The 13,194-nt window shown below is 37.7% G+C and overlaps 1 long non-coding RNA gene, 7 other non-coding genes and 2 pseudogenes across 12 annotated transcripts in view; all 10 read left to right on the forward strand.

The window, feature by feature from the left end:
* Positions 1 to 13,194, forward strand: part of LOC102163738 (uncharacterized) — a 236,099-nt gene that overhangs the window by 79,392 nt on the left and 143,513 nt on the right. Inside the window, exons 29-33 of one of the 5 annotated variants that reach the window (XR_014811401.1) lie at positions 903 to 1,011; positions 1,677 to 1,753; positions 3,716 to 3,760; positions 4,351 to 4,426; positions 10,353 to 10,434. The exons of 1 other annotated variant lie outside the window; for it this stretch is intronic. This is a non-coding gene — a long non-coding RNA (uncharacterized LOC102163738). Of the gene's footprint in view, positions 1 to 902; positions 1,012 to 1,676; positions 1,754 to 3,715; positions 3,761 to 4,350; positions 4,427 to 6,297; positions 6,926 to 10,352; positions 13,162 to 13,194 lie in introns of those variants that run through there. 3 more of the 5 variants (XR_014811403.1, XR_014811405.1, XR_014811404.1) reach the window with 3 other exon arrangements.
* LOC146401953 (small nucleolar RNA SNORD113/SNORD114 family) lies at positions 1,100 to 1,172 on the forward strand. The gene has a single exon (XR_014811701.1). It is a non-coding gene; the product is annotated as a small nucleolar RNA SNORD113/SNORD114 family (small nucleolar RNA).
* On the forward strand, positions 2,091 to 2,160 carry LOC146401954 (small nucleolar RNA SNORD113/SNORD114 family). The gene has a single exon (XR_014811707.1). It is a non-coding gene; the product is annotated as a small nucleolar RNA SNORD113/SNORD114 family (small nucleolar RNA).
* LOC146401955 (small nucleolar RNA SNORD113/SNORD114 family) lies at positions 3,035 to 3,103 on the forward strand. Its single transcript, XR_014811716.1, has one exon. It is a non-coding gene; the product is annotated as a small nucleolar RNA SNORD113/SNORD114 family (small nucleolar RNA).
* Positions 4,131 to 4,210, forward strand: LOC146401956 (small nucleolar RNA SNORD113/SNORD114 family; annotated as a pseudogene).
* On the forward strand, positions 4,760 to 4,834 carry LOC146401957 (small nucleolar RNA SNORD113/SNORD114 family). The gene has a single exon (XR_014811712.1). It is a non-coding gene; the product is annotated as a small nucleolar RNA SNORD113/SNORD114 family (small nucleolar RNA).
* On the forward strand, positions 6,688 to 6,750 carry LOC146401958 (small nucleolar RNA SNORD113/SNORD114 family; annotated as a pseudogene).
* Positions 7,923 to 7,996, forward strand: LOC146401959 (small nucleolar RNA SNORD113/SNORD114 family). The gene has a single exon (XR_014811719.1). It is a non-coding gene; the product is annotated as a small nucleolar RNA SNORD113/SNORD114 family (small nucleolar RNA).
* LOC146401960 (small nucleolar RNA SNORD113/SNORD114 family) lies at positions 8,951 to 9,022 on the forward strand. Its single transcript, XR_014811627.1, has one exon. It is a non-coding gene; the product is annotated as a small nucleolar RNA SNORD113/SNORD114 family (small nucleolar RNA).
* Positions 10,144 to 10,218, forward strand: LOC146401961 (small nucleolar RNA SNORD113/SNORD114 family). The gene has a single exon (XR_014811630.1). It is a non-coding gene; the product is annotated as a small nucleolar RNA SNORD113/SNORD114 family (small nucleolar RNA).

Raw genomic sequence — 13,194 nt, forward strand, 5'->3', positions numbered from 1 at the left:
ATTTCTTTAATTTTTTGCCTTCTTTGTTCAGTTTGCTTTTTGAATTTCCATATAGTTTTTAAAGCTTCAGCATAGTTTACCGATTAGGGTAGACATTTGTGGTACAGTAATTGTGTAATGTTTTGGAAAAAAGCATCCTTTAATTTTAAAAGTGATTCATTTAATGAGTAGGATCTCTGCACAATTTTGATCATGATGCGTTTTGGTTTTGTGAGTAATACATTTTAAATATGTAGTAAATGAAGTAGTTAATTTGTCTGTAGACAAATAAAAATGAACAACGAATGGAGAGTCAATAATGGACGTATTATGTTCATGATGGGATGTGTCATGAATAATGAAGGCATCTCTGAAACTCTGAGATCCAACGCAGAATGTCAGTTTTCTGCTCTATTTGGTTAAGTTTTTTGTAGTGAGTCGTCGAGAATATTAAATGATCATATTCTTTTATCAGTTTCATTGATCTGTATTTGTTTTTATCAATGCATTTATAGAACTATTAAGCATGTATCACTAAAGATATCAGTAAAATAGATTGAAACTTTATTCATTGTCAGTATTGGATGTAGCTCTCTTAACCAAACGTGCCGTTACTAAAAATCGAAACTGACAGAACTTTGTAAATCAGCTGTCATAGAAAAAATAAGAATCTTTTAAAAAATAGGAAAAACATGAAAACTGTGGTGCCCATTAAACAAATGGTTGAAGATTACGTCTTTAATTAAAGTTAGGTAGGCACGTGTAAGTTAGACAATTTAATTCTTTTGCCTCATACTAATGCCTGATTTTTTAAACTGAATAATATTGAGAAAAACAGTGATCCATTTCTAAATTCTGAGTAAATGAAATGCAGAGAACCAATAGTGTGGGTGATGAGATCTGGTTGTTTTCCTCATCTTTAGAGTGTGTACCCCTCAGAGCAATTGCACTGGAGATGCTTTAGCATCTTCCGTACGGACCCGAGCTCTGGGATTGCCTCTGAACATACGTGTTAGGACATGGGAGAGTCACGTGAGTAACCGTTGAGATTCCTTCCTCAGTTCATTTGGATTTAAACAATCAAGCAATAGAAAGCCATGTAGAGAAACAGGAGCACTGTTGTATCAATGATGACTTCCCGTGGCGTTATGAGTGCTATGTGATGAGTACCTGCCTGGAACTCTGAGGTCCAGTGTGGATGGAGTCTGTTCCATCGTCCTGTTTGAAGTGGTCCTACAGGCAGAGGTTAGGAATGAAAAAGGATGTTCGTATTGGTGATCCTGACCGTGCATTTTTATCCTATTTGCATAGTAGATCAACGAAAGAGTCAGTAGACAGGTGTGTAACTTTAAAAATATGATGAAGGTGATGCCTTTTCTCATTATAAAAACGTGTCTCTAGGCAGAAATTATTATCTTATACTAAGATATTAATACATATTGAAAAGACTGATAATCATTGTGAGAAAAGCGGTATTAATATGCTATCTCTTTGGCTAAGGGTGATGTAGAAAGTGACAGGTAATTGTAATTAACTCAGTCAGTTAACAGTTTGACATTTGATTATTGAGGGCAAACGAAATAAATATTGCGATGAGGATATGACTCCACTACTGTGCAAATGGATAGTGGAAGATTTGGATCAAGGGAGAGACTATCTCAATATTTTTAAAACCTTGTCTGCTTGTCGTTGTTCAGAGGACATGCTCCCGCTCTTTCGGCTTCTGCTGAGCTCAAGATTGTCAGGCCGCCTCCGCGCCAGCAAAGAAGCGAAGGTGACCATGGGGCAGGTTGTTGTTGGGTCGGGTGGTCTGTTTGCGGGTACTCAGGGTACTATTAGAAAGCGTGGAATGAATCTGAAAGGTACTCGTCATTCCACGCGAGAGGGGCTGCGCCTCACTGTCTGCTGAGGGATGATGGGCAGGACTGAGGTGGGAGAGTGGGAGAGAGAGCCCCTCGGTGGGAAAGGACGCTACAGACTGAGCTTAGGGATGTTGGCGGACCTTGTTCTGGGGGGACGTCGCGAACCCTGTATTGTATTGACGCTTGTCAATGAAGTAATGATAGCATCGATACCAGTACGGAAATGAACGAGGTGCAGAGACTCGGTCATGGACCAGTGATGAGGGTCGTGACGGGAGGAGTCCTGAACGATGACAACATCTGAAACTCTGAGGTCCAACCCAGCGCCCGAGTCGCCTCTTGCCTTGGGTGTCACTGTGCCTGTAGAGCGATGTCAGGAATACGGAGACATCACCTCCTTGTGTTATTTCACGGACTTAGATTTGCTGCTCTGGCTAGAGCTGTGTTAGAGCCATCAAGCCGGCATAAAGTAACATGTGAGGAAACACAGGGTGATGCAGTGTCCAAGTAGGAACATATCTCGTGGGGGAAAGAGACTGTCCGTAAACCCTGAAAGCAGGGATGCTCATTAAGTAAATGGGGCAGGGCCACCTCTCTGACCGAGGTTAGATCGAAAAGCAGAAGTAAGGGTCGCTTTAACTGTTCTGCCTCAGACGAATGGTTGAGTTTCTTAACAAGAAAAATATCTTGAGAAAGAAAAAAAATAAATGTCTACATACTGAGTAAATGAAATTTAGAAAGCAGTGATCACTGGTGATTAGATGTCAATATCTTAATATCTTTATCATCTCCTCTGTGCTCCTTGGAACGACGAGAAGGGCTTCAGCGTCTTCCACGGGCACCAGCTCTGTGGTTGTCCCTGTGTAGTGGGAGGGTGGAGAATAATGTGAGTAATAGCTGAAGTTCTGTTCTCAGTTTTTTTTATTAAATTACTTACAGTATTACTAAGAAATGTGAAATGTATGTACGGGAGGCAGCTGCACTTAGTGTTGCGTATAGATATATAAAACATTGAAAATGCATATCTGGAAACAGAGTATTAAAGGGAGATGTATATTTAAGTAAGAATAATTTTGTATCCCTCAATGTTTTTCTAGTTTTTTTTTTTTAAATTGTATTGCTTAAAAATTAATCGTGAATTTTGATATATTCAATACAAATAGAAAAGGTACGTATAAAACGAGAAATAATATTGCATCAATGATTCCTTCTAGTCTCTGAGTGATATATGATGACTACCCGTGTGGACCTCTGAGATTCAACATAAAATTTTTTTTTTCTTGCCTCTATAATGTTTTATTTTTATTTTATTTTTTATTTTCCCACTGTACAGCAAGGGGGTCAGATTATCCTTAGATGTATACATTGCAGTTACAGTTTTTTCCCCCACCAACATAAAATTAATCTAGCCCGTTCTCAACTTGTGAAGGCATCCTATAGACAGATATCAGGAATAAATGAGGGGCTTGTTTTTCTTTGTTGTTTTCATGGATTTCGTTTCTATTATTATCCTTGTGTAATATAAGAATCTGTAAATATATAATTAAAAACAAAAATTAATGGAGTAAATGATTTCCAGTTACTGAAATGTTTGTTGAGACAAGAAATACAGTTGATAGACCATGGCACCCTGAAGTTCGATTAGAAATTAATGGGGTCCCTGATGCTTACTGCTTATGGGTAAGGATGAAACGGCCAGGATCAGTTACAGACAACCATCGTATTCTGGCTCAGTGGCAAGACCAGAGTTGCTGTTCTTCTTAACAGACTAAGTATATGTAGTAAATTAATGATTTTCTTTTTGAATTTTGGAGCAGGGATTAGCAGAGAGACTGTGTTTTTTTTTACCATCCTCTTTGCTTTCTATTGCTCAGGAGGGTGCACCGGACCTGAATGCAGCTTTCTTCCTTGATGAGCAGGTGAGGATGGCATCATTATCTTTGGACTCAGGAGACCAGTGTGAGCAGCATCCCCTTCCTGGTATTGGTTTCGGTGGTCCATCTAAGGGTATTTACTGCATTAATAAAATGTTTGAAATAGAAGTAAGGCAGTCCATTTTTATCCTGTTGCTATAAAGAGATTAATATGACCCATCATACTGATTAATGCACATTTGAAAAACCAGTCATGATTGTGGCAGAGGTAGAATGATGTGACAATGGTTCTGTACACATAGTGGGTATAGCAAGGGCTTTTTGGGTTTTGTGAATCATAGAGTTATAAATTATAACCAGCGAATCAATGAATTGATCGGTCAGCAATATAGAATGAAGGGACAGCGATCTTTTCTGGACCAGTGATGATGAAAGCCGGCGTGTGAGTCAGCGACGATGAGCATGAGTAGTAGTGTCTGGAACTCTGAGGTCCAGGGGAAGAAATGCGGCTTTTCTCTTCATGCGGTTTCATTCTTGATTCTAACTGGACCAACGAAAGACTCCGTAGCCAAATGTGGATCAATGGGGAAAAAGTCTCTGTCTCTTCATCACCTTCTCTGTTGGGTACTTTTCAGGACAGGAGCTCAAAGGGATGTTGGCCTCCGCTGGGATGAAGGCTCTCCTCTTGGAGTTGTTCTAGGAGAGACCAAGGTGAGTCAGGGCCAAGTTCCTGTCTTGGTTTGGGTGGTTGGTTTAGGGTTTTGCTGCATTGTTAAAGCAATGAATATGATCAAAAGGTTAAGGATGGCCCATTGATAAATATGACATGAAATCTTACGTTAAAGAAGTGATAATATGTAACATTGTTGGTCATTAATGAAAGATTTATAATCCACTTTGGTAATAATTGGAGGAGAAATTGGGGATATTTTAGGGTATTGTTCTTTTATTTTGGTGAATTATATTTTTATTTTATTATTATCAATAAAGTAGTGATTTAATTGATATAAATATACACTTGAATGAACTAAAAGTGGGCTCAAATCTACCAGTGATGAGGACTGGTAGAGGACGAGTCATGGACAGTGCATAAGGAGTGTCTGGAACCCCGAGGTCCAACATAATACATATTATATTTTCTATGTTTATTTGATCCTATGGACAGACGTTAGAAATGCGTAAACTCAGGCCCGCTTTATGGGTTAATAGATTTCAATTTAACATCGTTAATGGTTCAATAATAGAACCATTATATTTAAGTAATAGACTTAAGAAGAAAGGGTAAATTATTATCTACCTATGTACGTATATGGTCAGGCAAGAAGTAGTATTGAAAATCGTGGAATTCCCATTGTGGCTTAGCAGGTGAAGACCTGACCTCGTCTCTATCAGGATACCAGTTTGGTCCTTGGCCTCACTCAGTGGCTTAAGGATTCTGCATTGTCACAAGCTGCAGTGTAGATCACAAATGTGGCTTGAATTTGATGCTGCTGTGGCTGTGGCTTAGGCCTCCGTCGTAGCACTGATTTGATACCTAGCCTGGGAACTTCCATATGCCATGGGTATGGCTATAATCTAATCACTTGTGATGGAATATGGTGGAGGATAACGTGAAAAAAAGAATGTGTATGTTTATATACACTGTGCTGTACAGCAGAAATTGACAGAACACTGTTTTTTTGGGGTTTTGTTGTTGTTGTTTTTTGTTTTTTGTTTGTTTTTTAGTGCTACCCCCACAGCATCATAGCATAGGGAAGCTTCCAGGTTAGGGGTCGAATCAGAACTGCAGCTGTCGGCCTACGCCACAGCCACAGTAATGTGGGATCAAAGCTGCATCTGTGGCCTACACTGCAATGCCAGATCCCTGACCCACTGAGTGAGGCCAAATGTCGAACCTGCAGCCTCATAGGTACCAGTCAGATTCATTTCTGCTGCGCTACAGCAGAAACTCCTAACAGAACGTTGTAAACCAGCTGTAATAAAAAAAACTTAAAAAAATAATAAAATGAAAAATTTAAAAAGAGAAAAAAAGAAAACTGCTCACACACTTGCTCCTTAAGAAATGAATGAATCAACAGTGGCGCTTCTTTGGCCAAGCATAATGTAGATGTGAATGGTTCTATTGATCTAAGTCATTCTCAAGTTTGAGGGTTTTTTGTTCATAGGAAAACAACTCTAAATTATGAAAAAGTTGTATATTCCTAATGATGTGCATACATCAAATCTAAAAAGCAAGAATCAATGACAATAAATTTTCCTTTCCTTTTTTTTTTTTTAACATCGGCTATGCACTGTACCTCTGAAAATGGACGCATTTGAGTTTATGAGGCATGATTCCATGTGGATGCACCTTAGCATTGCATCTTTATGTTAGAAGCACAGGGACCAATGTAAGGAGTAGTCAAATTTTGTCTTGATTTCAGTGATTTTTTTCTGTGTACACATTTGTTTGTAAGTTGCGTATAGAATAACAGAAGGCCAGCTCAGTGATAAGTATTGAATTTTATGAAATATTCATTGATTACTGCATAGATGAAAAATGGCATAATTATTTTATTATTATTATTTTTTTGTCTTTTTAGGGCCACACCCGCGGCATTTGGAAGTTTCTAGGCTAGGGGTCGAATCGGAGCCATAGCCGCCGGCCTACACCACAGCCACAGCAACACAGGATCCAAGCCACATCTGCAGCCTACGCCACAGCTCAAGCCACGCTGGATCCCTAACCCACGGCGCAAGGCCAGGAATTGAGCTCCCTTCTTCGTGGATACCAGTCGGGTTTGTTACCGCTGAGCCACAATGGGAACTCCCCAGCATAACTGTTTTAAAAAGATATATTACTGTGAGAATAAACTTACCTAATAAGGATATCATGTCTTTTCTAGGGTTTTTGTGAATGAATGGTTTTAAATTATTTTTAGTGATTTACTGAATTTGTCAATAAGCCACAGAGAAATGAGTGAAGAAAAAGAGGGACTTATTGGTGGCATATGAGGCATGTACAGTGCATGTGTGTCTGGAACTCTGAGGTCCAGTGTGGGTGGAATCTAGTCCATTGTCCTGTTTGGGGTGATTCTAGAGACACATGTCTAGAAAATACAAGAAACTCGTTTGTGGGTTTTTATATTTATGTACTTTCTTTTGAAATAATTGGATCAATGAAATAAAGAATAAACAACCCAATAAATACATAAAGATGAAAACAGTGAACTCTTGTCCGATTATAAAAGTATGTGGAGACGCAAATGTGCTGTTAGTAAATTTGAACACTGAAGTGCAGAGAGAAGTGAATGGCACATGACTGAAAAAATCTTGACTAAGAATAATATGGACAGTAGTAGCCGTATCGTTGGTCATTTTCTGGGTCAAGGACAAGTTCTTAATTCATTTTCTTAAGAGGAAATGAAATAGAGAATTCCAAGTGAATGATGGTCTAAATCACTGAAAACTAAATGCAGAAGCAAGGATCCATGGCGATTAGTGTTCAGTTTTTATCATCTGCTCTTCCCGGTACTCCTCAGAGTGGATGTCTTGGAGCTTCCGTGCCCTGGAGCCCGGGGGTTGCATCTGTGCATTAGGAGCATGGAGAGCGATGTAACAGAATGTTCTTGTCCTGGATTGAGCCATTTTTAAAAAAGATATTTAGGGAGTTCCCGTCGTGGCTGAGTGGTTAATGAATCCAACGAGGAACCATGAGGCTGCAGGTTCAGTCCCCGGCCTCACTCAGTGGGTTAAGGATCCGGTGTTGCCATGAGCTGTGGTGTAGGTTGCAGACACGGCTCGGATCCCGTGTTGCTGTGGCTCTGGCGTAGGCCGGCGGCTACAGCTCCAATTAGACCCCTAGCCTGGGAACCTCCATATGCCACAGGTATGGCCCTAAAAGGACAAAAGACAAAAAATGAAATAAATAAATAAATGAAATAAGATATTTATTGTATGGTTAAAAAGTATTAAATATAATAGAAGTTTAAACTTTCCAGTGTCAAAATACCTTTGATGTGAAGCCATATGGTGATGAATCCCTATATGAAACACTGAGTTCAGTTAATGAAAGAGTTGGGTCTCAGTGGAAATGATTGTACAGATAGATGTTAGGTATTTCCAGGGTTTTACTAATGGGTTTCTTTTATCTAATTTATCTTTATTTAAGTGACAGTGAATTAATCAATAAACAAATGTCGATGACAGTAGATAAAAGAGCCCATCTTGGGCCCTTGGTGATGACAAGAGGCACAGGAGTCATACATGGTAAATACATTGTGTCTGGAACTGTGATTCCATACAAGGCACAGTCTAGTCTATCTTCTGTTATAAATGACCCCGTGGGTTGATGTTAGGAATAGACAAACATCATTTTCCTGTTTTGGGGTTTGGGTTTAGATTTAGAGTATTATTCATAACAACAAATAAGGAAGGAATCAAGCCATTAAAATGTAAAGACAGATAAAAATAAGAAGGTGAAGCATGTTCCTTTAGGAAGTATGTGGTAAGGTTAGAAATATTATTAATAAAATTGAAACATTCATTTTCATTAAGTGATAAAGGAATAAGCTTTGTTGAAAGGATCCTACAGACTCTTTGTTGAAAGGATCCTACAGACACTGATAAGTAAGAGTCAACATTATTGTTCTGGGTCAGTCTCAAGTTTAAGGCCTTATTTTGTTAAGAGAATAAATACTACATTATGAAAAAAATTAATGAATGCCTAAATGGGTAAATGAAATGTGGAAAACAAGGATTGATGGAGACAAGGTCTGCCATGTTTTATCACCTTTTCTTCTCGGTACTCCTTTGACTGGGTGCAGTCAAGGTGAATGGCCCTCCGTGGTAATGAGCTCTCGGGGTGCCTTCCTATGATAGGACCATGGAGACCATGTGAGTCATGGTCCAAGTTGTGCTCTTAGCTTCTACGTTTTAAGGATGTAAAGGATGTAGTTTCTATATTTTAAGGATTTTAAGGATATTGACTGTTTTATGGAAAAAGTCAATTACAACCAATGAAATCCAAGTAGCTCAGTATGAAATATGGGATCCATATGAAGTCTTATATCGATTAATTCGTAAAATGAAAAAGGAGAATAATTATGAGAGATGTTGACATAAGACTGATTATGAATATATACTAGAGAATTTTAAGCTCTTGGTGGTTCCACTGGATGTTTTTAACATTATAATTACTGAATTATGAATTGACCAATAAATAGTGTAGAAATGAATGAAGAAAACGTACAATATTGAATTAATGATGACTACTGGTGGCATATGAGACATGTATGATGAATATGGGTCTGCAACTCTGAGGTCGAATAAAATTAATCTAGTCCATTTTACTATTAGAAGGCATCCTACCACAGATACCAGCAATGTACTAAGATCTTGTAATGGGATCCTAATGTTCATGCATTTTCATCTGTTATTATAATTGGATAAATGAGAGACTCTATAGATAAATATAGAAATAAGTAAAGATGAGTGAGTGAAGCATTGTCCATCTTACAAATACGTGAAAGGCATATGACTCTTAGGTGTGGGACAAAGGGGATGAGGGTCTTAAATAATGTTCATAATTTGGGTCAAAGATCAAATGTCTTCATTTTCTTAAGAGAAAAGAATTGTCACATCAAAGTAATGATTGACTGGGGACTGATTAAAAGAAAGGAAAAAGCAAGCATCAGTGGAGGCCATGCATGCCTCAACCATCTTTATCATCTGTTCTGCCCTGTACACCTCATAGTGGTCACATGGGACCTGATTTACGGATCCTTCCTTGATCACAAGCCATATGATTGCATGTCTGTTTTAGGAGCTGGAATTCATTGTGAGTAATAGAACCTGATGAAACACTGGACGTCAAACATACTTTAATAATAATAATAATCAGTTGAAAAAAAGAATGAAGACGAAAAAGAATTGTTATTCATATATGGTATTTTTGGAACATACAGAAATATGTCAAAATGCTAGTATTACCTCTCATCACAGGAAAATTTTTTACTCACTTTATAAATAGCTTTAACAGAAGAAATAGCTGATTCTGAACAACTCCCTTCTCTTTGGTATTTCTCAATTAACTTCTGAGTGTGTGAAGAATAAATTTACAAAAAATTAAAAAAAATTATTTCTTTGGTTTTTGTATTTTGCTAAGGACAGTCACTGTATTAAGAAAAAGAATAGAAAATACTCAAAGAAGTACAACTCTCTCTTTGTGACAAATGTGGGATTAATAGATGTTATCTTAATTTAAAGCATTCATGAAAAATGAATAATTAATGACAGAGGTACGTTGATGTGAGACTGACTGTAGATACTTAGCAGGGATAATATTTCTTTCTTGGTATTTTGTAACTCATAGAGTTTTTAAACTGTAGCTAGTGAATTAATGAATTAATAAATGATATAGGATGAAGGAAGAGAAGGTCCCCCTTTTCTGGATCGATGATGATCAATGCCAGCGTATGAGGCATCGATGACGAATAATGTGTGTCTGGAACTCTGAGGTCCACTCGCAAGGAAACGGGGCCTTTCTCTTCCTGCCTTTCCATCCTCGAGCCCAACGGGGCAGCGCCGACCGCCCGAGGAGCCCAGTCGATGGCGTCTCACTGTGGGTGTCACCTTGTCTCTTGGGTCTCCCTTATAGGGTGGAAGCCGAAGGCCAGGCCAGGCTGCGTGGGGCCGAGACCCCTCCTCTGGCGGTGGTGGCAGGAGAGATCCCAAGGTGAGTCATGGCCCCATGCTGCTGTCTCAGTTTGGGTCATTGGGATAAGGGTTTTCATTGTCTTCTTACAAAATAGTAAATGTAATCAAAATTTAACTATGGTCTATTGATAAACTCGGTAAGAAGCCCTATGTTAATTGATAATATATAACCTTGATATTTATTAAGGAAAGATAAAATATCTTTTGGTATTAATTAGAGAGAAGTCAAGGATATTCAAATGTCAGTCTTTGCTTTGTTAATCCAATCTTTCTTTTAGTATTATTCATTAAGTGATAATGTAATTGATACTAAAGATAGATAAATGACCTAAAAGTGGGCCCAAACTAACCAATTGTAATTAGAATGTAAGTAGTGAATGATGAATAATTAGGCTCAACATAATCCATACTTTTTCTTGTTTATTTCATCCTATAGGCAGATGGTAAGAATGCATAAACTTCAAGGTCTTATATTTTGTTTTAAAATTCTTACAACAGCAATGATAGCACCATTAAAATATATAGATGATAGATGAAGGAGAACAGAAGAATCATTGTCTAATTATGAGCATATATGGTGAGGCAAAATTTATAAATAAAATTGCTAACACCAATGCCCATTGTGAAATTGATGGATCCAGGGTTCATGTCTCTGGACAACCAAATAGACTTGAAGTATTAGGAGTTTATTTTCTTGTTCTGAGTCAATGTCAAGTTTAAGGCTGTTCTTTCTGTCAAGAGAAAATGTCTGCAATATGAAAAAGTTGTAAATTCCTTTTTTTGGCAATTTCCTTTTTTTAATAATGATTTTTATTTTTTCCATTATAGCTGGTTTACAGTGTTCTATCAATTTTCTACTGTATGGCAAGGTGACCCAGTCACACATACATGTATACTTGCTTTTTTCTCCCATTATGCTGCTCCGTCATAAGTGACTAGGTATAGTTCCCTGTGCTATACAGCAGAATCTCATTGCTTATCCATTCTAAAGGAGATAGTTTGCATCTATTAACCCCAAATTCCCAATTCATCCTGCTCCCTCCACCTCCCCCTTGGCAACCACAAGTCTGTTCTCCACGGCCATGTGTTTCTTTTCTATGAAAGGTTCATCTGTGCCATATATTAGATTCTGGATATAGGTGCTATCATATGGTATTTGTCTTTCTCTTTCTGACTTACTTCACTTAGTATGAGAGTCTCTAGTTCCATCCATGTTGCTGCAAATGGCATTATTTTGTTCTTTTTATGGCTGAGTAGTATTTCATTGTGTATATATACCACATCTTCCTAATCCAATCATCTGTCATGGATATTTAGGTTTTTTCCATGTCTTGGCTATTGTGAATAGTGCTGCAATGCACATGCGGGTCCATGTGTCTTTCTTAAGGAAAGTTTTGTCTGGATATATACCCAAGAGTGGGATTTCTGGGTCATATGGTAGTTCTATGTATACTTTTCTGAGGTACCTCCATGCTGTTTTCCATAGTGGTTGTACCAATTTACATTCCCACCAACAGTGCAGGAGGGTTCCCTTTTCTCCACATCCAGCATTTGTCATTTGTGGACTTATTAATGATGGCCACTCTGACTGGTGTGAGGTGGTACCTCATAGTAGTTTTGACTTGCATTTCTCTAATAATCAGTGATGTTGAGCATTTTTTCATGTGCTTGTTGGCCATCTGTATATTTTCTTTGGAGAAATAGTCTATTCAGGTCTTTTGTCCATTTTTCAATTGGGTCATTGGCTTTTTTCTGTTGAGTTTTATAAGCTGTTTGTGTATTTTAGAGATTAAGCCCTGTCAGTTGAATTGTTTGAAACTATTTTCTCCCATTCTGTAAGTTGACTTTTTGGGGTTTTTTTGTTATGTTCTCTGTGCTGTGCAAAAGCTTGACAGTTTGATTAGGTCCCATTGGTTTACCGTTGCTTTTATTTCTGTTGCTTTGAGAGACTGACCTGAGAAAACATTTGTAAGGTTGATATCAGAGAACGTTTTGCCTGTGTTCTCTTCTAGAAGTTTAATGGTATCTTGTCCTACATTTAAGCCATTGAGTCTTTAAGCAAGACTTCATTGAATTTATTTTTGTGCATAGTGTGAGGGTGTGTTCCAGTTTTGTTGATGTACATGCAGCTGTCCAGTTTTACCAGCACCACTTGCTGAAAAGACTGTCTTTTCCCCATTTTATGTTCTTGCCTCTTTTGTAAAAGATTAATGGATATCTGGGTAAGTTGTAAATTTCTGAATGGGAAAATGAAATGTAGAATGCAAGAGTCAATGACAGTAAATTTTCTCTTCTTTTTATTCTAAATTCTTAAAAAAATGGGTAAATGAAACATAGCATACAAGAATCAAAGGTGATAAATTTTCTTTATCTTTTTAAACATCAACTGTGCTTTATGTTGTTGAAAATGGACACATTGGAACGGATGAAGGATGATTCCATGGTGATGGACCTTGTGATTGCATATCTGTGTTACAAGCACAAGGAAAAATGTGAATATCAGTTAGGTTTCTTGTCTGGGTTTAAGTGATTACTATTCATCTATCTAGAAATCAGTGTGATGTTTAAAAATTCCGTATAGAATAACAGAATGCTAGATTTATTTCAGTGCTAAATATTGAATTTTAGGAAACACTAATTAATTACTCTATAGAAGAAAAACACCATCTAGTTGAAAAAGAGATATCTCGCTGTGAGAATGACCTATTTACATAATAGGGAGGTTATGACTTCTTGAGTTTGGGGGAAAATAGAGCTAGAAAATTATTATTAGCAATATACTG

Source organism: Sus scrofa, chromosome 7, assembly GCF_054392235.1.
Source record: "Sus scrofa isolate SSC_HxYL_T2T_F1_AM1 chromosome 7, Sscrofa_HxYL_maternal_Yorkshire_Landrace_v2.0, whole genome shotgun sequence".
Lineage (NCBI taxonomy): Eukaryota > Metazoa > Chordata > Mammalia > Artiodactyla > Suidae > Sus > Sus scrofa.